This window comes from Salvelinus alpinus, chromosome 25 (genome assembly GCF_045679555.1).
Source record: "Salvelinus alpinus chromosome 25, SLU_Salpinus.1, whole genome shotgun sequence".
Classification (NCBI taxonomy): Eukaryota; Metazoa; Chordata; class Actinopteri; order Salmoniformes; family Salmonidae; genus Salvelinus; species Salvelinus alpinus.
This window is the reverse complement of record NC_092110.1, coordinates 37,398,962-37,426,954: the sequence shown is the minus strand read 5'-3', so window position 1 is coordinate 37,426,954 and position 27,993 is coordinate 37,398,962. Positions and strand designations below refer to the sequence as shown.

General features: G+C 42.9%; 1 long non-coding RNA gene across 1 annotated transcript; it reads right to left on the bottom strand.

The window, feature by feature from the left end:
- Window positions 1-590: 590 nt before the first annotated feature.
- LOC139553900 (uncharacterized) lies at window positions 591-27,851 on the bottom strand. The gene is made up of 4 exons (XR_011670756.1): window positions 27,739-27,851; window positions 21,155-21,221; window positions 4,438-4,602; window positions 591-723 (listed from the first exon to the last, which is right to left on the bottom strand). It is a non-coding gene; the product is annotated as an uncharacterized lncRNA (long non-coding RNA).
- Window positions 27,852-27,993: the final 142 nt, after the last annotated feature.

The window sequence follows — 27,993 nt, the reverse complement described above, 5'->3', positions numbered from 1 at the left end:
GCTACTATGTAAAGCCATTAGACTAGCTTGTGGATAAATCCAATCAATATTTATTACTGTGGCATTGCATGCATTTCATATACAGCACAAAGTTGACTTTATTAACGCTGTCATCACATGAGAGGTTTCAAGATATAGACTTCCTATCCTATTGTGAGTGATAAACATCTCAGCGCTGTTTTGCATATAACCCTTAAACTGGGGAAATAACATGCATAAACAAATACATGACATGTTTATTATGCTTATGCTTGTTTATTGTAGCTTTTTTTTTACACAAAGGATCAATGTTGAATCTACACTTTAGTGACAGCTAAACATGCTTACATCAGCATGAGAGCTAGCTATAGGCTACTCACTCGTTGGACAAATATTGACAGAAGAAAACTCAGCAGGTTCTTTCAATATTCATATCACACATATCTGAATGTCACATTCTCTCTGTGACTCATTAGCGTTATTGTTTCTGGGTAACCATGTTTGTTTATAGAGTACTGTAAATGACAGAAGGAGCACTGCTATCAGCTATAGACCTGTGTGTGGAGCGTATGGATCTCTCACCGCCTCATCACCACTGACCTTGTGTCCCTCCTCTTGTCATTCTGTATGGCCGCTGTGCAGACAACAGGGCCATGTAGTTGTCATTGGTGTGCGCTACAAAGGAGTCTTCCTTGAGGTCAAGGGATAGGCTGGGGAACATGTACAGCTCCTGGATTCATTCAACTGAATGGTAGAAGGTCAGAGAACATTCAACGGAATGGTAGAAGGTCAGAGAACATTCAACTGCATGGTAGAAGGTCAGAGAACATTCAACTGAATGGTAAAAGGTCAGAGAACATTCAACTGCATGGTAGAAGGTCAGAGAACATTCAACTGAATGGTAAAAGGTCAGAGAACATTCAACTGAATGGTAGAAGGTCAGAGAACATTCAACTGGCTTGGCATTCATACTCAATAATACTGTATTTTCTGCCACAAAAAAAGTGTAATTTACTAAAATCGTCAATTTGGTCTAACACTTACATACATCACAGGGAGAGGAATAATTGTGTATTATGGAAGACAAAACAAGTGAGAGCTTTAAGATAGATACTGTACATACATACATTGATATATACATTCCATTATTACTAGTTATTTCTTTGCTCCTGTGATAGACTGCACTGTGATAGACTGCATCCAGTTTGTTGAGTAGAGTATTGGAAGCTATTTTGTAAATGACATCGCCAAAGTCGGGGATCGGTAGGATAGACAGTTTTAAAAGGGTGTGTTTGGCGGCGGGAGTGAGGCTTTGTTGTGAAATAGGAAGCCGATTCTAGATTTAATTTTGGATTGGAGATGTTTAATATGAGTCTGGAAGGAGAGTTTACAGTCTAGTCAGACACCTAGGTATTTGTAGTTGTCCACATATTCTAAGTCAGAACTGTCCAGAGTAGTGATGCTAGTCGGGCGGGCGGGTGCGGGCAGTGAACGGTTGAAAAGCATGCATTTGGTTTTACTAGTGTTTGATAGCAGTTGGAGGCCACGGAAGGAGTGGCATTGAAGCTCGTTTGGAGGTTAGTTAACACAGAGTCCAAAGAAGGGCCAGATGTATACAGAATGGTGTCGTCTGCGTAGAGGTGGATCAGGGAATCACCAGCAGCAACCGCAACATCGTTGATATATACAGAGAAAAGAGTCGGCCCGAGAATTGAACCCTGTGGTACCCCCATAGAGACTGCCAGAGGTCCGAACAACAGGACCTCCGATTTGACACACTGAACTGTGTCTGAGAAGTAGTTGGTGAACCAGGCGAGGCACTCATTTGAGAAACCAAGGCTGTTGAGTCTGCCGATAAGAATATTGATAAAGATTGACAGAGTCCAAAGCCTTGGCCAGGTCGATGAAGATGGCTGCACAGTACTTTCTTTTATCGATGGCGGTTATGATATCGTTTAGTACCTTGAGCGTGGCTGAGGTGGACCCATGACCAGCTCAAAAACCGGATTGCACAGCGGAGAAGGTACGGTGGGATTCAAAATGGTCAGTGATCTGTTTATTAAATGAGAACTTGTTCTCAACTTGCCTACCTGGTTAAGTAAAGGTGAAATTTAAAATAAAAAAATAAAAATTAACTTGGCTTTTGAAGACTTTAGAAAGGCAGGGCAGGATGGATATAGGTCTATAACAGTTTGGGTCTAGAATGTCACCCCCTTTGAAGAGGGGGATGACCGCGGCAGCTTTCCAATCTTTTGGGGATCTCGGACGATACGAAAGAGAGGTTGAACAGACTGGTAATAGGGGTTGCAACAATGGCGGCGGATGATTTTAGAAAGAGAGGGTCCAGATTGTCTAGCCCAGTTGATTTGTACGGGTCCAGGTTTTGCAGCTCTTTCAGAACATCTGCGATCTGGATTTGGGTGAAGGAGAAGCTGGGGAGGCTTGGGCAAGTAGCTGCGGGGGGGGGGGGCAGAGGTGTTGGCCGGGGTTGGGGTAGCCAGGAGGACAGCGTGGCCAGCCATAGAGAAATGCTTATTGAAATTCTCGATTATCGTGGATTTATCGGTGTTGACAGTGTTTCCTATCCTCAGTGCAGTGGGCAGCTGGGAGGAGGTGCTCTTATTCTCCATCTCTCTCTCAACTTTTTGGAGTTAGAGCTACGGGATGCAAATTTCTGTTAGAAAAAGCTAGCCTTTGCATTCCTGACGGACTGCGTGTATTGGTTCCTGACTTCCCTGAAAAGTTGCAAAGTTGCATATCACTGGGACTATTCGATGCTAGTGCAGTCCGCAACAGGATGTTTTTGTGCTGGTCGAGTGCAGTCATGTCTGGAGTGAACCAAGGGCTATATCTGTTCTTAGTTCTACATTTTTTGAAAGGGGCATGCTTATTTAAGATGGTGAGGAAATTACTTTTAAAGAACGACCAGGCATCCTCAACTGATGGGATGAAGTCAATATCCTTCCAGGATACCCGGGCCAGGTCGATTAGAAAGGCCTGCTCGCAGAAGTGTTTTAGGGAGCGTTTGACAGTGTTGAGGGGTGGTCGTTTGACAGCGGACCCATAGCGGATGCAGGCAATGAGGCAGTGATCGCTGAGATCCTGATTGAAAACAGCAGAGGAGTATTTGGAGGGCAAGTTGGTCAGGATAATATCTATGAGGTTGCCCATGTTTACGGATTTAGGGTTGTACCTGTTGGGTTCCTTGATAATTTGTGTGAGATTGAGGGCATCTAGCTTAGATTGTAGGACTGCCGGGGTGTTAAGCATATCCCAGTTTAGGTCACCTAACAGAACAAACTCTGAAGATAGATGGGGGGGCAATCAATTCACATATGGTGTCCAGGGCACAGCTGGGAGCTGAGGAGGGTCTATAACAGGCGGCAACAGTGAGAGACCTATTTCTGGAGAGATTCATTTTTAAAATTAGAAGCTCGAACTGTTTGGGCATAGACCTGGAAAGTATGACAGAACTTTGCAGGCTATCTCTGGAGTAGATTGCAACTCCTCCCCCTTTGGCAGTTCTATCTTGACGGAAAATGTTGTAGTTGGGTATGGAAATCGCAGAATTTTTGGTGGCCTTCCTAAGCCAGGATTCAGACATGGCAAGGACATCAGGGTTGGCGGAGTATGCTAAAGCAGTGAGTAAAACAAACTTAGGGAGGAGGCTTCTGATGTTAACATGCATGAAACCAAGGCTTTTTCGGTTACAGAAGTGAGAGTGCCTGGGGACATGCAGGGCCTGGGTTAACCTCTACATCACCCGAGGAACAGAGGAGGAGTAGGATGAGGGTACGGCTAAAGGCTATCAAAACTGGTCGTCTAGTGCGTTGGGGACAGAGAATAAAAGGAGCAGATTTCTGGGCGTGGTAGAATAGATTCAGGGCATGGGTATGGTGGGGTGCGGGTACAGTGGAGGTAAACCCAGGCACCGAGTGATGATAAGAGAGGCTGCATCTCTGGACGGGCTAGTTATGCTGGGTGAGGTCACCGCAAGTGTGGGAGGTGGGACGAAGAAGGTATCTGAGGCATGTTGAGTGGGACTAGGGGCTCCGCAGTAAACTAAGACAATAATAACTATCCTAAACAACAGTGTACAAGGCATATTGACATTTGAGAGAGACATAAAGCGAGGCATAAAGCAATCACAGGTGTTGATTTGGAGAGCTAGCTAAGACAACAACGGGTAAGACAACAACAGCTAATCAGCTAAGACAACAACAACAGGTAAAATGGTGATGAATGGGAAGAGAGGGTCGGTTAACTACAGTATGTTTGCATGGACAACATGGCTGAGGTGAAACAAGCTACGTCATGTCCAAAGAACTGGGAAGGTACTAACTGATAGAACTGGGGAAGTACTAACTGAAATTGTCCAATAAGAAACGCTAATTTACTTCCGTTGCAAAACATTTTGGTACAGTATTCCCTACTGAACATGTCCGTGGTCTTACTTACATGGTAGATCTGATTGGAGACCTTAGCAATGGTTTGGAAGTCCCATGCGATGAGCGTGCGCTCCACAGAGTCCTGGCTGACTGAGTCACTGCTGGTCACAAACTCCCTGCCCCCGGTCAGGAATAGGATGGCCAAAGTCTGCAGGATTCCTGCTCTGTACAACCTCTGAGTAGAGAATATGGGGCATAAATAGAATAAATAAAACATGCTGGTGAAGCTTGGCTCCTCTAGCAGATATGACAATTCCATATTCTCTGCAACCTGCATTGACACCTACTCGCAGAACAAATTGCTGTTGCATTAAAATGTACTAGCGGCTAGCCACTTGGGAACGTGTCAGTTTGAACTCATACCAAAAAGGGGTACACAGTGCACCATAGTGTAGATCAGCATGCCTTTACAATGTTGTTAGCCCTATGAATGACTCTCTGTCTTGGTGACTGAAGAGCCACAGAGAGATCAGACCTGGGCACAAATATCTTTCAGATTGAGTGTCTGATAGAGCCTGCTTCTAGTGCCAGATGGGCAAGGTTTGCACTTTTATGGCTATTCCATTGGTTCCATTGTGAAATTATTCTAAAGAAAACAAAATACTATTTGAATCCAGATCTACCAGAAATAGGTCTACAGTGCTGGAGAGAAGAGAGGGTTAATGATGCAGCTGACCTTGCAGGTATGGGCATCCCAAGCCTTGACTTCTGCACTGTAACCCCCAGACAGGAACACTTCAGGGCCCCCAGACGGAACGTTACAGCTTTGATTAAGCATATATGACAGAGCAAATGGACACAGCGTCATTTGAAAGTCATTAATCAATTTGCGTCCTCTCAAATGTATAAGTATGAAACTTGAGTGGTCGTCTTTGAAGTCGAGGAGTTTATCGTTGTCACTCGCCGTCCTATACCGCCAAATTCTACCTCGGTCGACATTATTACGCTGTCAGATTGAACGTCACCTTTATGTATGTCAGTGTACAATACCTATGTTTTAGTAATTTCCACAGGATTTGACTAATGATACAGTGGCCTTCGCGAGGATTACCATAAAGCTGCTCCCATTAATCATGATCAACATGAAGCTAGAAGAAAGCCTCTTTACAGGGACAATGACAGTAGCTACTGTATGTTTCCATTAACTTATCCAGGGATTTTTTCCCAGACATTTTACAAAGTTCGGATAGAAAATAGATTGCTTGCTAGGGTGCATTTCCATTCAACTACCTTGTGTTCTATAAAAACTGCTGGACCTAATGACCTAAGAAAAATACTTATTTTCAAAAACCTTACAGTGTTTAATAAAAATGTTTTGGTTGAAGTGTTTCCATTACCCATTCAGGCAAATTACGCATTAATAAATTGGCGACAGTCTGCATGCCCTCCCACCTATCTTTCATATCTCTGGTAGCCCGCAACAGCCAGCATGTATAGAATGCAATAATTTACTAATATTTGAAATATTGTAGTAATTCTCATGTGCCAATATATTGCCACTATCCGTGCCATGGAAAGTCAGGACAATCCTTGTCCTGCGAAGAAACATTGTTATAGTTGAGAAAATAGCAAATTTAGAAAGCAGTCAGCATTTAGAATTAAATGTGGAGTGGAGCCTTATAGTTATGCTGTGACATCACGTGCCCTGCGTACCTTTGGCAATCATCATTTATTTGAAAGACACAGTTTCCATCATCACAGTTTCCATCATAATTTGTCACAATAAAGAAAGTTAGACTAAATAAAAATCTACCCCTGTCGAACGGATAAAAATGTTGTCCATCTTAAGAAAATGCCTCTTATATCTGGTCTAAGACACTGCACCGTCACTGCAGTACCTGGTTCGAATCCAGGCTGAATCACATCCGGCAGTGATTGGGAGTCCCATAGCGCACAATTGGCCCAGCATTGTCCGGGTTTGGCTGGGGTAGGCCGTCATTGTAAACTAGAATGTGTTCTGAACTGACTTGCCTAGTTAAATAAAGATAAAATAAAATAAAACGTAAATATATTTTTAAAATCTGTTGTTTTTTTATTTTTACATTGCTTTTGTTGAAAAGGGTCAATGGAAACCTGTCTAGTGAGGGCTTCACTCTTCAGGTTCAAAGAAGACACTTGTGTGTGTGTGTGTGTGTGTGTGTGTGTGTGTGTGTGTGTGTGTGTGTGTGTGTGTGTGTGTGTGTGTGTGTGTGTGTGTGTGTGTGTGTGTGTGTGTGTGTGTGTGTGTGTGTGTGTGTGTGTGTGTGTGTGTGTGTGTGTGTGTGTGTGTGTGTGTGTGTGTGTGTGTGTGTGTGTGTGTGTGTGTGTGTGGTTTGGTTTGGTTTTACAATCCTTGTGGGTACCAGAAGTCCTCACAAGGATAGTAAATCAAGGAAAATTCAGACAAGACATTTCACCTGTCCTCACAAGGAAAAATGCTATATTAGGCTTAGGGGTTAAGTTAGGGGTTAGGTTAGAATTAGGGTTAGGAGTTAGGGTTCGGTTTAGTTTTAGGGTTAGGGTTAGGGGTTAATGGTTAGGGAAAATAGGATTTGAATGGGAATTTGTTTTTGGATCAGCACAAGGATAGTACAACAAATATACAGTGCCTTCGAAAAGTATTCAGACCCCTTGACTTTTTCCACATTTTGTTACGTTACAGCCTTATTCTAAAATGGAATACATTTTAAAAAATCCTCATCAATCTACAGACAATACCCCATAAAGACAAAACGAAAACAGGTTTTTCGATTTTTTTTGCAAATGTATTACCAATAAAAAACAGAAATACCTTATTGACATAAGTATTCAGACCCTTTGCTATGAGACTCGAAATTGAGCTCAGGTGCATCCTGTTTCCATTGATCATCCGTGAGATGTTTCTACAACTTGATTGGAGTCCACCTGTGGAAAATTAAATTGAAAAGGCACACACCTGTCTAAAGTGTGGAACCAACAAGACTCTTCCTAGAGCTAGCCGCCCGGCAAAACTGACCAATTGGGAGAGAAGGGCCTTGGTCAAGGAGGTGGCCAAGAACCCGATGGTCACTCTGACAGAGCTCCAGAGTTCCTCTGTGGGGATGGGAGAACCTTCCAGAAGGACAACCATCTCTGTAGCACTCCCCCAATCAGGCCTTTATGGTAGAGTGGCCGTACGGAAACCACTCCTCAGTAAAGGGCACATGACAGCCCGCTTGGAGTTTGCCAAAAAGCAACTAAAGGACTCTCAGACCATGAGAAACAAGATTCGGTAGAGTGGTCTGATGAAATCAAGATTTAACTCTTTGGCCTGAATGTCATGCATCACATCTGGAGGAAACCTGGCACCATCGCTACGGTGAAGCATGGTGGTGGCAGCATCATGCTGTGGGGATATTTTTCAGCAGCAGGGACTGGGAGACTAGTCAGGATCAAGGGAAAGATGAACAGAGCAAAGTACAGAGAGATCCTTGATGAAAACCTGCTCCAGAGCGCTCAGGACCTCAGACTGGGGTGAAGGTTCACCTTCCAACAGGACAACGACCCTAAGCACACAGTCAAGACAAAGCAGGGGTAGCGTCGGTGAATGCAGGGGTGGCTTCTCTGAATGTCCTTGAGTGGCCCAGCCAGAGCCCGGACTTGAACCCGATCCAACATCTTTGGTGAGACCTGAAAATAGCTGTGCAGCGATGCTCCCCAACCAACCTGACAGAGCTAGAGAGGATCTGCAGAGAAGAATGGGAGAAACTCCCCAAATACAGGTTTGTCAAGCTAGTACCATCATACCCAAGAAGAGTCGAGGCTGTAATCACTGCAAAAGGTGCAAAGGCAAAGTACTGAGTAACGGGTCTGAATACTTACGTGAATGTGATATGTCCGCTTCTTATTTGTAATACATTTGCAAGCATTTCAAAAAACCTGTTTTTTCTTTGTCATTATGGGGTATTGTGTTTAGATTGATGAGGATTAAAAAAAATCAAAATCAAATTAGAATAAGGATGTAACGTAAAGAAAAATTGGAAAAAGTCAAGGGGTCTTAATACTTCCTGAATGCACTGTACAGTGACACATCACTTTGGGTGACAATGACTATGAGGTTAAAGGACACACTGTCAGCTTTAATATTAGTATCTTCATCCATATCGGGTGAACCCTTTAGAAATGACATACTTAACTTTTTACTACTTTAATACACATGTAAGGGAATTTTTCCCAATACTTTTGGTCCCCTAAAATGGAGCTATGTACAAAAAGTGATGTTATTTCTAAACGGTTCTGCCGATATGGAAGAAAATACCCTAAAATTAAAGCTGACAGTCTGCAATGCAACTTCATAGTCATTGTATCATTTCAAATCCAAAGTGTTGTAGTACAGAGCCAAAACAACAAAACATCTGTCACTGTGCCAATACTTTTAGAGCTCACTGTGTGTGTGTGTGTGTGTGTGTGTGTGTGTGTGCGTGCGTACGTGCGTGCGTGCGTGCGCACGTGTGTGTGTGTAGATGAGAAGAGCCCTGCGTCTGTCTCTCTCAGCTGTGAACTGATTCCCCTGGCCACTTCAATCCCCCCTGCTCTGCCCTCGCTGATCCAAAATCCAGCAAAGCAATTACCCTGTCAGTGTCCCATCCGAGACCAGGGACCAGCGCTGACACACCACCGGCAGCCATTAGCCGTATCACCATTTAGAATCAGTGTTAGCCACCGTCGCTGGCTGCTATGCTAACAACATGCCTCTTCTGTGTAGTCTACAAGCCCAGGCATCACAGTTGATGGATGTTGAAACAGATTATAAAACAGCCATAGGTCTACCTGATCATACGCAAACTTATTATTATTGGGGGGGGGGGGGGGGGTTTATTTTAGGGCGACTGCCAAGTCTTGTTAGAGATAGGCCTGTGTATTGCACATGTACACTGAGTGTACAAAACATGAAGGACACCTGATTTTTCCATGACATTGACTGACCAGATGAATCCAGGTGAAAGCTATGATCCCTTATTGATGTTACTTGTTAAATCCACATTCAATCAGTGTAGATGAAGGGGAGGAGACAGGTTAAAGAAGGATTTTTAAGCCTTGAGACAATTGAGACATGGATTTTGTGTGCGCCATTCAGAGGGTGAGTTGGCAAGACAACAATTTAAGTGCCTTCGGTAGTAGGTATGGTAGCAGGTGCCAGGCGCTCCGGTTTGTGTCAAGAACTGCAACGCTGCTGGGTCTTTCAAGCTGTCGACAGTTTCCCGTGTGTATCAAGAATGGTCCAACACCCAAAGGATATCCAGCCAACTTGACAGAACTGTGGGAAGCATTCGAGTCAACATGCTTTCAACACCTTGTAGAGATTTGGTCTAGACAATACAGCAAAATAAGGAATGAATGGGTTCTGAAAATGAAATTGCCAAGACAACATTTGTGGTTGTTGGTACCGTATCCAGAACCAAGCGTGCATGTTTTATTTGCTTTTGTTTAATATTTTCATGTGTGGTCGTCTTGTCACGTCTTGAGCTATTGAGATCAATCAAATATATAAATTGCATTTTCTCTCTCCGGTTGCACATTTTGCTGAAAGCATTTATCCTGTTCAATATAGGAATGCTTTTACGTGGACTTGCATCACTTGTGGGGAGTTATGGCAAGATTTGATTTGAGGCTATAAATATAGGGCAAATTACATTGAGCAATATGCCATGCATCTCTCTACTGAATGGATTCCTTTGAAAACAAGCTGATTAAAACAAGATAAATTGTGTTGTTACTTTACAGCCGTGGGTGTAATCGTCAACTCAGCAGAGCTTTCAAATTCACGAGGCACATATATGATTGGTAACGTTCCAAGATATTTACAATGAAGAACTGGAGCTATGAAGTCATCTCAGTGTTATTACAATGGAGGAGGATAATACTCTAGAACAGTGGTTCCCAACATTTACTGTACCACCAAGTACATTTTGCTCTGCCCGGAGTACCCCTCATGTGCATTTTACAAGTAGGCCTATGGTCTCATTAATCTTCTCAAGTACCCTCTGTGGACTGGGGCGGCAGGTAGCCTAGTCACTGGGCCAGTAACTGAAAGGTTGCTAGATCGAATCCCTGAGCTGACAAGGTAAAAATCTGCCGTTCTGCCCCTGAACATAATAAGAATTTGTTCTTAACTTGCCTAGTTAAATAAAATAGGCCAAGTACCCCTGCTTTAGTGGTTGGGTTTCAATAATGTGAATGGTACAATGTGTCAGTGATACTTAAATAAAGTATGATGTATTTAACAAAAGATAAACTCGATCCAAGAAGCCCAGAAGCATGCCGGAGTAGTCCTGTGATATTTTTGGATCTATGCCTTTAACCATGTCGAACAAATTAGTCTTTGAAAACCAAAAGCAGCTTTTATCTCACACAAGTAAAAAAAAATTGCTAATTTAAACTGACAAAGAAGTGATATAAAGAAGCGATATAAAGATGTGTAAAAAAAAAAAAAAAAAAAAAAGAATCCACTGTTTTGGCCAGCGGGTGTCTGCAAGCGTTTTCTTATATAATTATAGTGATGTTGAGCTTCAGAAACAAAACCAAAACATTGAGGGACTTAAATATAATTAATCCTGAAAGGGTGCGACATCCACAGTAAAAACCTGCAGGGGGACCATTCCAGACTATGCCCAGGCATCAGCCCTGTCAAAGGCTATGTAAAATGTACCCCAGGGCCAAGCTTCTCCTCATGAATTAATCTAACACACAAACAAGACTCCGTCACCAGGGGTTAAATACCCCCTCCCTGGTGTTAAAAACCCCCTCCCCAGTGTTAAATACCCCCTCCCCGGTGTTAAATAGCCCCTCCCCGGCGTTAAAGACTCCATCACCGGTGTTAAATACCCCATCACCGGTGTTAAAGACCCCCTCCCCGGTGTTAAAGACTCCATCACCGGTGTTAAAGACTCCATCACCGGTGTTAAAGACTCCATCACCGGTGTTAAATACCCCCTCCCCGGTGTTAAATACCCCCTCACCGGTGTTAAATACCCACTCACTGGTGTTAAATACCCCCTTCCCAGTGTTAAAAACTCCATCACCAGTGTTAAATACCCCCTCACCGGTGTTAAATACCCCCTCCCCGGTGTTAAATACCCCCTCCCCAGTGTTAAAGACTCCATCACCGGTGTTAAATACCCCCTCCCCAGTGTTAAAGACTCCATCACCGGTGTTAAATACCCCCTCCCCAGTGTTAAATACCCCCTCCCCAGTGTTAAATACCCCCTCCCTGGTGTTAAATACCCCCTCCCCAGTGTTAAAGACTCCATCACCGGTGTTAAATACCCCCTCACCGGTGTTAAATACCCCCTCCCCGGTGTTAAATACCCCCTCCCTGGTGTTAAATACCCCCTCCCCAGTTTTAAATACCCCCTCCCCAGTGCTAAATACCCCCTCCCCAGTGTTAAATACCCCCTCCCCGGTGTTAAAGACTCCATCACCGGTGTTAAATACCCCCTCACCGGTGTTAAATACCCCCTCCCCAGTGTTAAAGACTCCATCACCGGTGTTAAATACCCCCTCCCCAGTGTTAAATACCCCCTCCCCAGTGTTAAAGACTCCATCACCGGTGTTAAATACCCCCTCCCCAGTGTTAAATACCCCCTCCCTGGTGTTAAATACCCCCTCCCCAGTGTTAAGTACCCCCTCCCCAGTGCTAAATACCCCCTCCCCAGTGTTAAATACCCCCTCCCCAGTGTTAAAGACTCCATCACCGGTGTTAAAGCTTTTTTCTAATGGGTTTTTCAAGCTTTTTTCTAATGGGTTTTTCAAGCTTTTTTTGCTAATGGGGTTTTCAAGCTTTTTTTGCTAATGGGGTTTTCAAGCTTTTGAATCTGGTGGGTAAATGCTGCCAATAGATGCAGATGTTTCAAATAGGCCTAGCTTTTGCATCACTATCATTAGCTATCACTAACTAACAGGGCATAAATCTGAGGGCGAGCACGGAGCATGACTGGGACAAGCTAGAACAGCATGTGATGTTGTTGGAGCCGTTTGCAATCCACACCGACCAACTTCAAACTGACAGCAAGTCACGGTCTGATGTGGAGCCGTGCTTTCTCAACCTTGAGACACACTTGCAGTCAACTACTTTTGCAAAACAGTTGGCACAGGTCGTCCTAAAGTCACTGCGTGAGCGCTTCGGTTGCATACTGATTCCCCTGGCAGCCAACTTCAACCCAAACCCTGCAGCACCTTGTCTGATGGACCCAAGTGTGTCTCTGCCACTTCGGTCAACAAAGATGGAGACACTGATGAGGCAAGCAGAGTCTTTTGCACTTCAGCAAATTGGACAGTACAGCTGTGGAGCAGCAGGACCCCAGGAAGATGCCAGCCCGATTAATCCAGCAAGCTTCTCGACCACAGTGCTTTAGGAATTTAGCTTCCTCGCATCGAAGATTGTGTCTAAGGTCACCGTCTAGCCGGAGGGTCAACCTGGCAGGGCATTAAGTACTCTGTGTGAGCTGTGGAAATACCTGGAAGAGGTAAAGGGGGTCATCACTGCCTCATTGCCTGCGTGCGTACTGGGTCCGCGGTCAAACGACCACCCCTCATCACTATCAAACGCTCCCCAAAACATTTCAGCGAGCAGGCCTTTCTAATCGACCTGGCCCGGGTATCCTAGAAAGATATTGACCTCATCCCGTCAGTAGAGGATGCCTGGTTGCTCTTCTAAAGTGCTTTCCTCTCCATCTTAAATAAGCATGCCCCTTTCAAAAAATGTGGAACTAAGAACAGATATAGCCCTTGGTTCACGCCAGACTTGACTGCCCTTGACCAGCACAAAAACATCCTGCGGCGTTCTGCATTAGCCCCTGCGATATGCAACTTTTCAGGGAAGTCAGGAACCAATATATTCAGTCAGTTAGGAAAGCTAAGGCTAGATTTTTCTAACAGAAATTTGCTTCCTGTAGCATTAATTCCAAAAAGGTTTGGGACAATGTGTAGTCCATGGAGAATAAGAGCACCTCCTCCCAGCTGCCCATTGTACTGAAGATAGAAAACACTGTCACCACCGAAAAATCTACGATAATCGATCATTTCAATAAGCATTTTTCCACGGCTGGCCATGCTTTTCACCTGGCTACCCCTACCCTGGCCAACATCTCAGCACCCCCTGCAGCAACTTTCCCCCCCCCCCCCCCCTCTTCTCCTTCACCCAAATCCAGACAGCTGATGTTCTGAAAAAATTGCAAAATCTTGATGCCTACATATCAGCTGGGCTAGACAATCTGGACCCTCTCTTTCTAAAATGATCCGCCAAAATTGTTGCAACCCCTATTACTAGCCTTTTCAACCTCTCTTTCATCTTTCGTATCGTCTGAGATTCCCAAAGATTGGAAAGCTGCCGCAGTCATGGGTGCACCTCAGCCACGCTCAATGTCCTAAACGATATCATAACCGCCATCGATAAAATACAGTATTGTGCAGCCGTCTTCATTGACCTGGCCAAGGCTTTCGACTCTGTCAATCACCGCATTCTTATCGGCAGACTCAATAGCCTTGGTTTCTCAAATGACTGCCTTGCCTGGTTCACCAACTACTTCTCAGATAGAGTTCAGTGTGTCAAATCGGAGGGCCTGTTGTCCGGACCTCTGGCAGTCTCTATGGGGGTGCCACAGGGTTCAATTCTCAGGCCAACTCTTTTCTCGGTATACTTCAATGATGTCGCTCTAGCATCGGTGAATGCAGGGGTGGCTTCTCTGAATGTCCTTGAGTGGCCCAGCCAGAGCCCAGACTAGAACCCAATCGATTATCTCTGGAGAGACCTGAAAATAGCTGTGCAGCAACACTCCTCATCCAACCTGACAAAGCTTGAGAGGATCTCCAGAGAATGGGAGAAACTCCCCAAATACAGGTGTGCCAAGCTTGTAGTGTCATACCCAAGAACACTTGAGGCTGTAATCGCTGCCAAAGGTGCTTCAACAAAGTACTGAGTAAAGGGTCTGAGTACTTGTGTAAATGTGAAAATTCCCTTTTTTATATTTAGTAAATTAGCAAAACTTTCTTAAAAACATTTTTTGCTTTGTCATTATGGGGTATTGTGTGTAGATTGATGAGGGGAAAAAATATTTAATACATTTTAGAATAAGGCTGTAACCTAACAAAATGTCGAAAAAGTCAAGGGGGTCTGAATATTTTCCGAAGGCACTGTATGTTTTTGCGGTTGCAGCTGTTTTCATGAACCCTATTTGAGGGGGTTAGTCAGTGATACATGTTCAATATTACATAAGCATGACATGTGAAATGTGCCATGACTTCATTTTTTGATTTTTGCTCTCTCTTTCTGTCAGATAAAGGTAAAGGTACTTGATTCTTCTCACACCTACTACTAAAGTTAAAAAAGCTTGGATTGGTGTTTTTATCAAACAAAATAAAAAAGTCTGAAAATGAACTGAAACTAAACTGAATTTAAAACAAATATGAATTCACAAAACTATAATAACCTCCCCTCACCAGTGTTAGTTTTATACATTTTTTATTTATATTTTTTCACACCAAGGAAATAAGTGACAGACAAAACAGTACAAATAAAAAACTTGTAAAAACCACACCACAAATAAGTTTAAAAAAATGAGTTTGTTCAATCAGTTCAACAAAGCATAATAATTAGAATTGTACATGATATACTCATGTACAGTCAAAATCATGTTTTCATGAAATAGGATGATATTTGGATGAAACCAGATCAAAGTATGATGACCAAAGTATGAAAATTTGCTGTTGCTTCTACATTGATAAAGTTTGATCATAAATGTACTTGTCACGTTCCTGACCTGTTTTCCTTTGTCATGTATTTGTTTTAGTTGGTCAGGGCGTGAGTTGGGTGGGTTGGTCTAGGTTTGATTTTCTATGTTGGGATTTTGTGTTCGGCCTAGTATGATTCTCAATCAGAGACAGCTGTCAATCGTTGTCCCTGATTGAGAATCATACTAAGGCAGCCTGGGTTTCACTTGTGTTTTGTGGGTGTTTGTTCCTGTGTCAGTGTTTGGGCCACACAGGACTGTTTCAGGTTAGTCACGTTTGTTGTTTTGTTAATTTGTAGTGTTTGTTGTTTTGCCATTAAATCATGAATACTTACCAATCCGCATCTTGGTCCGATCCATGCTCCTCCTCGTCTGAGGAGGAGAACGACTACGACAGCCGTTACAGTACTGGTCCCCTCCCCCGTGTCAAACACTAGGATTCATTATTAAGGGGACAAGGTGACATCACCTTAACTCTCTTTTTAATACACCAATGGCAACATGATATTCTCTTACCTAATTTAATACCGCCTTGTAGCCGACATTTGAGAAGGTGTGTTTGTAGAGGGGCGTGGTTTATGCAGCTAGGTAGCTACTCTGATGGTACCAGATTTTGACTGTAGGTAGTCAACAAATATAATTAAAGGTTTACCCTATTCATCTATGGCAAAGATACTTATAAAATTACTTAAGAAAGTATTCACATTTTGTTGTGTTACAGCCTGAATTAAAAAATTGATTAAATTGAGATGTTTTTAATAACTCGCCTAACCCTTATGGGGTACTGGCCTATGCACAATACCCCATAATGTCAAAGTGGAATTGTGTTTTTTGAAATTTTCACAAATTATTAAAAAAATTAAAAGCTGAAATGCCTTGAATCAATAACTATTCAACCCCTTTGTTATGGCAAGCCTAAATAAGTTCAGGAGTAAACATTTGCTTAACAAGTCACATAATAAGTTCCATGGAATCCCTTTGTGTGCAATAATAGTCTTTAACGTGATTTTTGAATGACTACCTCATCTCTGTACCCCATACATACAATTATCCTTAAGGTCCTTCTGTCGAGCAGTGAATTTCAAACACAGATTCAACCAAAAAGACCAGGGTGGTTTTCCAATGCCTCGCAAAGAAGGGCACCTACTAGTGGATGGTTAAAAAGAAAGCAGAAATGTAATATCACTTTGAAGATGGTGCAGTTATTAATTACACTTTGGATTGTGTATCAATACACCCAGTCACTACAAAGATACAGGCGTCCTTCCTAACTCAGTTGCCGGAGAGGAAGGAAACCACTCAGGGATTTCACCATAAGGCCAATGGTGACTTTAAAACAGTTACAGAGGTTAATGGCTGTGTTAGGAGAAAACTGAGGATGGATCAACAACACTGTAGTTACTTCACAATACTAACCTAATTGCCAGAGTGAAAAGAAGGAATAAAAAATATTCAAAAACATTCAAAAAATGTGGCAAAGCAATTAACATTTTGTCCTGAATACAAATCTTTGGGGCAAATCCAATACAACACATTACTGAGTACCACTCTCCATACTTTCAAGCATAGTGGTGGCTGCATCATGTTATGGGTATGCTTGTAATCGTTACAAACTAGGGAGTTTATCGGAATAAAAAGAAACAGAATGGAGCTAAGCACAGGCAAAATCCTAAAGGAAAACCTGCTTCAATCTACTTTCCACCAGACACTGGGCGATTAATTCACCTTTTAGCAGGACAATAACCTAAAACACAAGGCCAAATGGAGTTGCTTACCAAGAACACAGTGAATGAGTGGCCGAGTTACAGTTTGTCTTAAATTTACTTGAGAATCTATGGCAAGACCTGAAAATGGTTGTCTAGCAATGATCAACAACCAATTGGACAGAGCTTGACGAATTTTGAAAAGAACAATGGGCAAATGTTGCACAATCCAGTTGTGGAAAGCTCTCAGAGACGTACCCAGAAAGACTCACAGTCATTGCTGCCAAAGGTGCTTCTACAAAGTATTGACTCAGGGGTGTGAATAATTATGTAAATGATACAATTATATATTTAATTTTCAATAAAATTAGCAAAAATGTCTAAAAACATGTTTCACTTTGTTTTATGGGGTATGTGTGTAGATGGGTGAAAAAAATATTGAATCCATTTTGAATTCAGGCCGTAACACAACAAAACGTAGAATAAGTCAAGGGGTATGAATACTTTCTGAAGGCACTGAGTGTTTCCCCTTTCATCTATATCTGGTGTTAGCTAGTTACTGGCTAGTTAGGTCTTCAGCTGGCATGGAACAAAAGGGGGGAAGGGTCGTTCAAAACTCAGATTCAGTTGTCAAGTCAAGACATCCGTCAGTGCTGCTGTGAACTGCATCACCTCAAACATGCCAAACGGGAGATGTATACATTATTTATTTTTTTAAATAATTGATAATCATTGATTCAATGTTGTTTGAGTTGCTTTGTGTATCAACAAATTTGTTTAAGAGATGATTTTACTGCAATACTGCTCACTGCATCAAAGTTGCTTGACATAGGCAATTCACACAGCTGTCAGTCAAGGCGGGCTCATGAATATAAAAAATAACTAGAGACAAGGGACTCTCTTCCCAGCTAGCACATAACGTTCTGAGAACCATATGTTTCTTAGAGCTTGGTGAGAGTGTGGTTGTCCTATGGTTATTTTGTATACAACCTTCCCACAACTTTCTGTGCAGGATAGTTTCTTGGCTTTGGAACATTCTCAGCACATTAAAAGAACTTGACAAAAAAAAAACGTTATATTCTTGGTATTTCATTATTTTAATAGAACATTTCCAAAAAGTTTGAACATGGTTACATTTAATTAAGATTTTGGTAATGTTCTAGGAACGTTCTCCAACTGGTTTGACATTGGGAAAGTTCTCAAATAGTTCAGAGAACTTTAAGAAACAACGTTCTTCTATGGAAATGTCAATATTTCAGCATAACGTTTCCTACAGGTTTCCTCATGGAAACAAAACTCTCTTTATCCTCTAATCTTGTTAGTGTGTTCAGGTGTGTTGGCCGCGCCCACTAATTGGTCACACTTGACCTTTGAAATGGGGTCAATTTGAATAGACTAAAAAGGACAGCTTTGTATGCGTACAAAATGGCGTAGTGGACTAATTCCATAGATAGAGAACAGAATCTCACTGATGCTGTGTCCACAATAAAAAACACATGTGTTTGGAGGATTAATGTCAAAGGAAATTCATTTCCATGTGTCCTATCTGTGCTTGGAGTGTTACTAAAAGTCTTATTGAAGCATTCAGTGAAAGTTTTAAGAACATTTGTCAACAACCTTAAACAAACGTATGTGTTAATAAAACCTCCCAGGAAAAAAACTTTCAAGCAACCAGAGTAAACGTTGTCAGAACCTCCCTGCAACCTAAAAATAAATGTTCCCAGAACAGGCTAAATGTTCACTTCTGTTCTAACATTACGTTTCACCGGTCAGGAAACGATCAGCAAAGTTTGTGGAATATTTCTTCTGGCGTGTGGCCAGGAAGGGTGCATTTCCCGTCTTCGCCTTTAATGGCTGTCCCCCCATGGTGATGTGGGAGAGATCTTAGATCTGTCATTGAGATTCAAAGTTAATGTTTGGGGCGATGATGAGAAGTCAGAACCCTTTGCATAATAAATAAGGCCTTTCACGTTTTAATTAAGAAACGTTAATTAGCTTAGCGAAGTTGGAAGATAAGGGGAGGAGACTGTTTCCTGTGCTAGAGCTGTTCTCTGAACTCCTAAAATAAAGCCAGTGAACATTAAAAGCTGTCTGATCCTCAACGCTGGCCTACATGCAGTGTCGATTTTGTCATGTAAATCTTGGTGGAGCAAACTAAAATACATATTTTAGATGCATGCCAGCCAAGCCACTACACAACACTAAACAATACATGAATTGCACTATAACAGTGATAAATGGTGCCCACAAACTGTTAGGGCCTACGTACAGCTGTCCCAACAGCAGAGCTTTCTTTTCAACACCATGGAGTGAATCCTTACCACCACTACACCTGGCTATCAGCGGAGCCTTGTCTGGCAGCGAAACAGTTCATTCAGCCTCATTTACTGACTTTTTAAAAAACATAGCTGATATGGCTGACTTGATTAAACAAATGTGGTTTCTACTGACAATTTAGATGTACAAACTATCGCATAAGGGAATGACGAGCGGATAAGAGGCAATCTGTAATTTGTATTAAGACATTAATGAGTGAGCTAGGGGGGACATAGTCAATATTACTATTTGTTTAGCACTTTTGAAATGTACAGTGAAAGAATTCAGAACATGGGCCGTTCTTCAGTATTCTCCCTGTACACCAGGTCAGAACCATAGGATAAATAAAGGGGGCATATAAGCAGACAATTAAAGCTCTTACAATATTCGATGATAAAATTTCTCTCAAGCAGACTATAGGCTACATGTGCACCACCAATTCAGAACAGTAGGCTACATTATGAGGGGGAAAGGGACCAAATTATTAGGGTGAGGCACATTAACAGCTTAATACACAACATACACTTAGCATTCCTTTCTTAGAAACAGTATACATAAAGTGCCTTCGGAAAGCATTCAGACCCCTTGACTTTTTCCACATTTTGTTAGGTTACTGCCTTCATCTAAAATTGGTAAATTGTTTTTTTCCCTCATCAATCTACACACAATACTACATAATGACAAAGCAAAAACAGGTTTTTAGAAATGTTTGCAGATTTATTAAAAATAAAACAGAAATATCACATTTACATAAGTATTCAGAACCTTTAGTCAGTACTTTGTTGAAGCATCTTTGACAGAGATTACAGACTCGAGTCTTCCTGAGTATGACGCTACAAGCTTGGCACACCTGTCTTTGAGGAGATTTTCCCATTCTTCTCTGCATATCCTCTCAAGCTCTGTCAGGTTGGATGGGGCGCGTTGCTGCACAGCTTTTTTCAGGTCTCTCCAGAGATGTTTGATCGGGTTCAAGTCCGGGCTCTGGCTGGGTGACTCAAGAAAATTCAGAGACTTGTCCTGAAGCCACTCCTGCGCTGTCTTGGGTGTGTGCTTGGAGTCGTTGTCCTGTTGGAAGGTGAACCTTCGCCCCTGTCTGAGGTCCTGAGCGCTCTGGAGCAGGTTTTCATTAAGGATCTCTGTTCTTTGCTCCATTCATCTTTGCCTCGATTATGACTTGTCTCCCAGTCCCTGCTGCTGAAAAACATCCCCACAGCATGATGCTGCCACCACCATAGGGATAGTGGCAGGTTTCCTCCAGACGTGACGCTTGGCATTCATGAGAGTCTTTTGGTGACTTTTGGCAAACTCCAAGCGGGCTGTCATGTGCCTTAATCTGAGGAGTGGATTCTGTCTGGCCACTCTACCATAAAGGCCTGATTGGTAGAGTGCTACAGAGATGGTTGTCCTTCTAGAAGGTTCTCACATCTCCACAGAGGAACTCTAGAGCTCTGTCAGAGTGACCATTGGGTTCTTGATTACCTCCCTGACCAAGGCTCTTCTCCTCCGATTGCTCCGTTTGGCTGGGAGGCTAGCTCTAGGAAGAGTCTTGGTGGTTCCAGACTATTTCCATTTTTAAAATGATGGAGGCCACTGTGTTCTTAGGGACCTTCAATGCTGCAGAAATGTTTTGGTACCTTTCCCTAGATCTGTGCCTCGACACAATTCTGTCTCAGAGCTCTACGGACAATTACTTCGACCTCATGTCTTGGTTTTTGCTCTTATATAGACAGGTGTGTGCCTTTCCAAATCATGTCCAATCAATTTAATTTACCACAGGTGGACTCCAATCAAGTTGTAGAAACATCTCAAGGATTATCAATGGGAAACAGGATGCACCTGAGCTCAATTTCAAGTCACATAGCAAAGGGTCTGAATACTTCTTAATTTTTAATACATTTGCAACAATTTCTAAAAACCTGTTTTCGCTTTGTGATTGGGGTATTATGTGTAGATTGCTGAGGATACAATACATTTTTGGACTCACCTTTTGCTGTGCTCACTTAAACAGGAAGGTGTCGCAGTGGTCCTTCTTGTGTGGTATAGAAAGAGGCCTGAATAGTAAAAATAAAGAAAAACCCTTGAATGAGTAGGTGTGTCCAAACTTTTGACTGGTACTGTATATATATATATTTTATCTGGGGGGGGGGGGGGGCACTAGTAGTTGATCTACATACCGTATTATGACCCAATCAAATACATTCCTACAAGGCATAATCTTCCAAAAACACAATGGCTGGCTGAAGGCAAAAGCATAATGAAGCCAAAAACAAAAGCATAAACGTAAGATAGTGGATGCTTACGACGTAGGGATCCGCTATCTTACATTTGGTGGCAGCAGTGGGATCCAGGTCTGGATGGGGGGGCTCAAAAAGTGCCCTGCAAAGTCTAAACAGTTCCTGTTGTAAACTTCTACCTGCAGGCATGTCTTCTGCCAGTCGCTTTCATTCCCACTGGCCCAAGAACAGCTTGGAAAATCCAAAGCAGCAGCTGCCACTTCTCACTAATACCCTTCAAATGAAATTAATTTATTCAACTCTCCATCCATCCCTCCATCCATCCATCCCCCCCCCCCCCCTCCCTCCCCTCTCTCTCTCTCTCTCTCTCTCGCTACTGAACTGTGACAGTCACTCTGTGGGCCAAATACGACTGCCTTAGGACTCAACAAATTGAATGAATGGGACAGAGCTTCTTGAGACGGATGAAACACTTAAGATTTCTTTGAAAGGTGGAAACATGGTACCATTGCATGAATATAAATGGCAGAGCATTTGTTGAGGTACCTCACTCTAGACCATTGAGATCTGGGGTTCAGATAATGTAAGTGCAGGTTCTCTAACAGCCAGTCAGACAGCCAAGAGCTGTGCTGTTTTGATCGAGGGCCCATCCTCTAAACAACCCAGCCTTCCTCGTTGCGGTTGAGAGCCTCTACATTATTGAAGAGCATCAAGAGCCTATGAATCACATCTGTTGATTACGAGCTGATGTTCCAAACACAAGCACGCCACTCCAGCTCCACTGCCCCAGCTCTGCTATTAACATATATATGAATTTGTGACTGTCAGCGCAGACATAACAAACACCGCTGCATTGATATTCTAATTATCTCAATACCTCGGGTGTGGCCGTTCACCAGAATGCGTCATCACGACGAACATAAATCTAGTACTACGGGCCATTGCGGCTGAGGATTCTCAGGCGTTGCAAGGGAGCCTAGTATCCTGCCTGCCAGTTAAAGGTGCACAGCATACCGGTATTCAAGAGTGCTGGCCTGCCAAAGGAAAGGTTGACAGACAGAGCCCAACGGTCATGCCAAATGGTCATCAAGAGTCCTTATTGTAATTTTCTGTTGCAAGTCACAACTAAACTGAGGTAAACATCATATTATTTTCAAGAACGTTCTCAGAGTATCTGTGGGATACCGTTCCCTAAAAGCCCAACGAGAACGTCCTCTTATGTCCTTAGGACATCCCCTGTTTGCTGGGACAGTCATTGGGTCACTGGTCCCTTATTGAATGAATACACTCTGTTACCAATAAAAGGAAGGGTAAACAGGAGATGATGTCACAGCAGGCTGGTGTTTGTGGGTTGGTGGTTGGTTGGGGGTGTGTGGGCATGCTGGCTTCTGCCTGTGGATCTGCTATCGATCACCACTCCGAGCTACCAGGGTATTTAATGGGAGGGCGAAGCAATTATCTAGGGGCTTTATTGGCAGATTGGACAGCCGCACGGGGAGAGGAGGTGCACACTGCAGCGACTCATTATGGGGATGAATGTGGTGACCTAAGAGTTTACTCATAATGGGGATGTGGTGACCTAAGAGATGACTCAACATGGGGATGTAGTGACCTAAGAGATGACTCAACATGGGGATGTGGTGACCTAAGAGATGACTCAACATGGGGATGTGGTGACCTAAGAGATGACTCATCATGGGGATGAATGTGTTGACCTAAGATAACTCATCATGGGGATGAATGTGGTGACCTAAGAGATGACTCGTCATGGGGATGAATGTGGTGACCTAAGAGATGACTCATCATGGGGATGAATGTGGTGACCTAAGAGATAACTCGTCATGGGGATGAATGTGGTGACCTAAGAGATGACTCATCATGGGGATGAATGTGGTGACAAAAAGAGATGACTCGTCATGGGGATGAATGTGGTGACCTAAGAGATGACTCGTCATGGGGATGAATGTGATGACCTAAGAGATGACTCATCATGGGGATGAATGTGGTGACCTAAGAGATGACTCGTCATGGGGATGAATGTGATGACCTAAGAGATGACTCAACATGGGGATGAATGTGGTGACCTAAGAGATGACTCATCATTGGGATGTGGTGACCTCAGCGATGACTCATCATGGGGATGTTATGACCTAAGAGATGACTCGTCATGGGGATGAATGTGGTGACCTAAGAGATGACTCATCATTGGGATGTGGTGACCTCAGCGATGACTCATCATGGGGATGTTATGACCTAAGAGATGACTCGTCATGGGGATGAATGTGGTGACCTAAGAGATGACTCATCATGGGGATGAATGTGGTGACCTAAGAGATGACTCATCATGGGGATGAATGTGGTGACTTAAGAGATGACTCATCATGGGAATGATTGTGGTGACCTAAGAGATGACTCATCATGGGGATGAATGTGGTGACTTAAGAGATGACTCATCATGGGAATGATTGTGGTGACCTAAGAGGTGACTCATCATGGGGATGAATGTGGTGACCTAAGAGATGACTCATCATGGGGATGAATGTGGTGACCTAAGAGATGACTCATCATGGGAATGAATGTGGTGACCTAAGAGATGACTCATCATGGGAATGAATGTGGTGACCTAAGAGATGACTCATCATGGGGATGAATGTGGTGACCTAAGAGATGACTCATCATGGGGATGAATGTGGTAACCTAAGAGATGACTCATCATGGGAATGAATGTGGTGACCTAAGAGATGACTCATCATGGGAATGAATGTGGTGACCTAAGAGATGACTCATCATGGGGATGAATGTGGTGACCTAAGAGATGACTCAACATGGGAATGAATGTGGTGACCTAAGAGATGACTCATCATGGGGATGAATGTGGTGACCTAAGAGATGACTCAACATGGGAATGAATGTGATGACCTAAGAGATGACTCATCATGGGGATGAATGTGGTGACCTAAGAGATGACTCATCATGGGGATGAATGTGGTGACCTAAGAGATAACTCGTCATGGGGATGAATGTGGTGACCTAAGAGATGACTCATCATGGGGATGAATGTGGTGACAAAAAGAGATGACTCGTCATGGGGATGAATGTGGTGACCTAAGAGATGACTCGTCATGGGGATGAATGTGATGACATAAGAGATGACTCATCATGGGGATGAATGTGGTGACCTAAGAGATGACTCGTCATGGGGATGAATGTGGTGACCTAAGAGATGACTCATCATGGGGATGTTATGACCTAAGAGATGACTCGTCATGGGGATGAATGTGGTGACCTAAGAGATGACTCATCATTGGGATGTGGTGACCTCAGCGATGACTCATCATGGGGATGTTATGACCTAAGAGATGACTAATCATGGGGATGTGGTAACCTAAGAGATGACTCATCATGGGAATGAATGTGGTGACCTAAGAGATGACTCATCATGGGGATGAATGTGGTGACCTAAGAGATGACTCATCATGGGGATGAATGTGGTGACTTAAGAGATGACTCATCATGGGAATGATTGTGGTGACCTAAGAGGTGACTCATCATGGGGATGAATGTGGTGACCTAAGAGATGACTCATCATGGGGATGAATGTGGTGACCTAAGAGATGACTCATCATGGGAATGAATGTGGTGACCTAAGAGATGACTCATCATGGGAATGAATGTGGTGACCTAAGAGATGACTCATCATGGGGATGAATGTGGTGACCTAAGAGATGACTCAACATGGGAATGAATGTGGTGACCTAAGAGATGACTCATCATGGGGATGAATGTGGTGACCTAAGAGATGACTCAACATGGGAATGAATGTGATGACCTAAGAGATGACTCATCATGGGGATGAATGTGGTGACCTAAGAGATGACTCAACATGGGAATGAATGTGGTGACCTAAGAGATGACTCATCATGGGGATGAATGTGGTGACCTAAGAGATGACTCAACATGGGAATGAATGTGGAGGCCTAAGAGATGGAGCACCACTGGGAAATTTAAACCATTGTCCTACTGAATGGTGTCTTGTTTGTTTAGAAAACAATTACGTGTGTTTACAGTTGATAAAACACACTTAAAAAGGTCCAACGCAGCCATTTATATCTCAATATAAAATAATTTCTGGGTAACAATTAAATGTGATTATCTTCAATTAAAAGGGTCAAAAAGAAACAACTTCTTTGCAAAGAGCAATTTCTCAAGGAAGGATTTTGCTAGGACTGTCTGGGGAGTGGTCTGAGGGCAGGTGTAAACTGACTAGTAGCTGATATTGGCAGAGGTGTTGAACTCTTTCTCATTGGTATATTAACTAATTTCCTTCCTGCCGATGTCACCAGGCCAAAACTCCATCCCACCAAAACAGCCTGAAATTTCAGGCAGTCTTTTCAAACAGCTCTTACACTAAAACGGCATTATCATAATTTTCACAATTTTACAGTATTATTCCAACATCATAATGTGAAGATATATATAAAAACAGAAGAAAAAAATCACAATTTCAAATGCACTGAGCTTTTAAGAAAATAGGATAACATGCATTAAGGGGATGGATCACTCCAAAGAGGATTTGACAAGATTTCCCATTAACCTTGGCTATTAGACAGTTTTTAAGTGCACAATCTGATCACCTACACACTTATCAAATGCCAATTGTCTTAACGATTTTCCATAATTGGGTTAGGGTTAGCTTTTTCCCCCACATATGGCATTTTCAATGGTCTAATATACAAAATCAGATGTTGGACCTTGGATAATCTGTGGTACAGTGCCTTCAGAAAGTATTCATACCCCTTGACTTATTCCAGCCTGAATGAAAAATGAATTAAATAAATTTTTCCTCTCACCCATCTACACACAATGCCCCTATAATGACAAAGTGAAAACATGTTTTTAGACATTTTTGCAAATGTATTGCAAATGAAATACAGAAATATCTAATTTACCTAAGTATTATAACCCCTGAGTCACTACTTTGTTGAAGTACCTTTGGTGGCGATTAAAGCTTTGAGTAGCTTTGGGTATGTCTGTGTCAGCTTTGAGTAGCCTTGGGTATGTCTGTATCAGCTTCGCACATCTTTATTAGGGGATTTTCAGCCATTTTTCCTTGCAAATTTCTTCAAGCTCTGTTAAGTTAGATGGGGAGCGGAGCTGAACAGCAGTCCTCAAGTCTTTCCAAAGACGTTCAAGTCACTCAAGAACTTTCACATTCTTGTTCTGAAGCCATTCCACCGTTGCTTTGCTTAATGCTTGGGGTCATTGTCCTGATGGAACGTAAATCTTCCTCAGTCTAAGGTCGTTTTGCACTCTGAAGCAGGTTCTCATCAAGGATTTGGCTGCATTTGTCTCCATTCATTGCTTCCTCTATCCTTACCAGTCTCCCAGTCTCCCTGCTGCTGAAAAGCATCCCGATAGCATGATGCTGCCACCATCATGCTTCACGGTAGGGATGGTGCCAGGTTTCCTCCAGACGTGGCCCTTGGCATACAGACCAAAGAGTTCAATCTTGGTTTCATCAGACCAGAGAATCTTGTTTCTCATGGTCTGAGAGTCTTTAGGTGCCTTTTGGCAAACTCCAAGTGGGGTGTTTTAATGAGGAGTGGCTTCTGTCCGGCCAATCTACCATAAAGGCATGATTAGTGGAATGCTGCAGAGATGGTTGTCTTTCTGGAAGGTTCTCCCATCTCCACAGAGGGACTCTGGAGCTCTGTCAGAGTGACCACTGGGTTCTTGGTCAATTCCCTGACCAAGGCCCTTCTTTCCCGATTGCTCAGTTTGGCTTGGCGGCCAGCTCTAGGAAGAGTCTTGATGGTTCCAAACTTCTTCCATTTAAGAATGATGGAGGCCACTGTGTTCTTGGGGACCTTCAATGTTTTGGTAACCTTCCCCAGATCTGTGCCTCGACACAATCCTGTCTCGGAGCTCTACGGACCATTCCTTTGACCTCATGACTTTTTGCTCTTACATGCACTGTCAACTGTGGAACCTTATCTAGACAGGTGTGTGCCTTTCCAAATGAATTTACCACAGGTGGACTCCAATCAAGTTGTAAAAACATCTCAAGGATGATCAATGGAAACAGGATGCACCTGAGCTTCATTTTGAGTCTCATAGCAAAGGTTATGAATACTTATTTAAATAAGATATTTCTGTTGTTTATTTTTAATACATTTGCAAAAAATTCTAAAAACCTATTTTCGCTTTTTCATTATGGGGCATAATGTGTAGATTGAAGAGAAAAAAAAACTGAATCAATTTTAGAATAAGGCATGTTTTGCAACTAATATAAAATACCAGTGACTTCCATTGTTCCATAGAGAGCGTTGCTCACCTGTCTCCACTGCAGTTACCATGGCTGTGTTGTCAAAGAAGCCAGTGAGGAGGCGTCGCCCACAGGGGAACCAACAGGCATCTCACACCGCCTGTGAGTGGGAGGAGTATACCATTAGGCACCACCCACTCTCCGCACATTCCCAAATCTGCAGCACATGGGGTGTATTCATTAGTGAACACAGTAGCAAAATATTTTCCTATGAAAACAAGAGTTTCCTATTGGACAAATTCAGGTTGGGCTCTCATCGTTTGG